This window comes from Theropithecus gelada, chromosome 20, assembly GCF_003255815.1.
Source record: "Theropithecus gelada isolate Dixy chromosome 20, Tgel_1.0, whole genome shotgun sequence".
In the NCBI taxonomy this organism is placed as follows: Eukaryota; Metazoa; Chordata; class Mammalia; order Primates; family Cercopithecidae; genus Theropithecus; species Theropithecus gelada.
In genome coordinates this window covers 45,844,097-45,846,860 of record NC_037688.1, presented here as the reverse complement: position 1 = coordinate 45,846,860, position 2,764 = coordinate 45,844,097, and positions in this window count along the sequence as shown.

Below are 2,764 nucleotides of genomic sequence, written 5' to 3'. Positions count from 1 at the left end.
GCAGGTGCGGTCCCTTCTGCAGTTCCTCAGTCCCCTATGGGGCATGAGCATTGGAGTGTGTGTCTTCTCAGCTCCTTCCAGCTCTGAGGCTTCTGTCCAAGCAACCCAGGCAGTGCCCGGGCACAAAAGGTATCCCTCATCTCAGGCTGATGGGGAGAGCTGGGCACAGGCCGGCCCTTTCTCCGTTTCCCACTTCACCCACTGGCTCCTGCTCATCCTCTAATTTCTCCCCAAATGCCGCCTTCTGCATGAAGCCTGCCGGGGTTTGGCAGTGCCACTGTTGCCGACGCACACTCCACTGCTGGGCTGTCTTTGGCCGTACCAGGTACTCCTCCCCTCACCTGTCATCCCCACCCCAGGGCAGGACCCCCAGCCCTTGCCTGTTTGACTGTCCCAAAGCTGGGGGTGGGAGCAGGAGGCATTTGGCAAGGTCATGGAGGGAACAGGGTGGTGAGCCCAGTATGAAGGGCCCTTGCTGCTGGGTCCTCGGCCCTGCCCAGTGGAGAAGGCTCATGGGACATGTGGAGAAGGCTCATGGGACATGTGGAGAAGGATCATGCGACATGTGGAGAAGGATCATGGGACATGTGGAGAAGGATCATGGGACATGTGGAGAAGGATCATGGGACATGTGGAGAAGGCTCGTGGGACATGCGGAGAAGGATCGTGGCACATGTGGAGAAGGCTCGTGGGGCATGTGGAGAAGGATCGTGGGACATGTGGAGAAGGATCGTGGGACATGTGGAGAAGGAGCATGAGACGTGGAGAAGGAGCATGAGACATGTGGAGAAGGATCATGAGACATGTGGAGAAGGATCATGGAACATGTGGAGAAGGATCATGGGACATGCGGTCCGGCCTCACCTTTGGAGTCTCCACCAAGACAGTCTAGACTCAGAGAGGCTTGATCTGTGGGACCATGAACCAGCGCCTCTGCCTGAGCCCCCATCCTGACTCCCAGGTGGGGACGCTGAGCTGCTGGAGCCGCACAGACAGTGCTGGAATGGTGGTGTGACCCGAGGCTGCCCCAGCGCTGTGGCCGCACCATCCTCCCGGCACCTGGCCTGAGGCTGTGTCCCCTCCCCAGTCCCCCAGCCAGGCTCCCCCTGTGGAACGTAGAAGCCCAGTAACTGTAAAATATGTGGGTGGTCTGAGCCAGCTGGTTCTGGAGAAAAGGAGATGGGATGTTCACCAAAGAATGTCAGAGGAGAGCGGGCTGGGAGCAAGGGCGCCTTCATCAAACAATGGTAGGCACAGGAGGTGGGAGCGGAGTCCTCAGATCCACAGGCCATGGGGGCAGGGGGATTCCTTTCTTTCTGGCCACTCCCAACCCCTGAAGACCAGGGATTCGTGGGCCGGTGGATTCTGCAGTGACTGGTGAGCCCTGACCTGCTCTCATTTGCCCTGTGTGGCAGGATTTCCCTTGGAAAACACCCTTTTGGTACCGAAAGGCACCTCCCTGGCGAGCTCCACGGTTGGCTCTAACCTGTTCCTGCCTCCTGGGATTGTCGGGTGCCAGGGCAGGCCTCCGGGGACCCGCTCATGAACGTGTCATCTGCCAGGTGGGCGGTGCCCATGCCCTTGACTGTGAGGTCCTCATTCCCATCTGCAGCCTCCTCGTAGGAAACCAGCAGGGCCTTCAGCTGCAGTCTGACATCTCCTGCCAGGTCACGGAATGGGAACCCTGGTGGGATTTGGGGGAGGGTCGAGGGCCAGACTGGAGCATTGGGTCACAACCCACCTCAAACACGGCCTGCAGAGCCCCGGAGACCCCGAGCCAGGTAACAGAGAACATGAGACAGCAGCGCCTTGTCCGCAGCCACCCCAGAGCTGCACGGAGCCCTCACCTCGGGTGGCTTGCAGGGCTAACGCCGACCCAATGTGAGCCACACACAGGCTCAAGTCTACTGCATTTGTGCCTTGCAACATCCTGGCATGACCAGCAGGGCCATCGCCCTCTTTTTAATAAACAGGGAGTTCGTGAGGTTGTGAGTTCTGTCTAAGCTCACAGAACCACCACGAAACAAAGTCCGGGTTCCAGCCCAGGTTTCACGACACCAAGGCCTGGCCAGTTAAAAACCCATTCTGCTTGCCACCCAACCGTCAAGAAACCCGGCAGCCCTACCCTCAAAGTGCACACTCCAGCACTCACCTGCTTCGCCAAGGCCAGCCCTGTCACTGGCCTGCCCTGCCTTCGCCTGGGCCTGCCCTGTCACTGCTAGCCAAGGGTAGACATTTACATTTAAAGTGGCAAGAATTAAATGCAATTTAAAATTCAACTCCTTAGCTGCACCAGCTGCATTTCCAGAGCTCGATAGTCACGTGTGGTTCATGGTCACCTTACTGGACAGTGCAGATCTAGAATGTTCTGCCATTGCAGGAAGTTTGGACAATTGCAATAGCCTCTACCCAGCCCCCCACCAGAGGCCTTGACACATGCAATGAGGCGTCTGCCGGGCTTCCCCACGTCCCCCAGGCCCCTGCTCCAGTGTCACCCGCTGGGGAGGACGTCCCTGACCTCTGCGTCTGTGACAGAAGCCCATCCCCACGCTCCATCCTTTCACAGGCTCTTTCTTCAGGGCACGTGATGTGGGCTACATCCATACGTCACACATCTCACCCCGTGCAATGCAGGCTCCGTGATGGCAGGAAAAGGCTCCGTCCTCAGCCCCAGGGCTGGGCACACGGCAGGTGCTCAGGAGACTGTTTGTTTGTTTGTTTGTTTGTTTATTTATTTTGAGACAGAGTCTTGCTATGTCTCCCA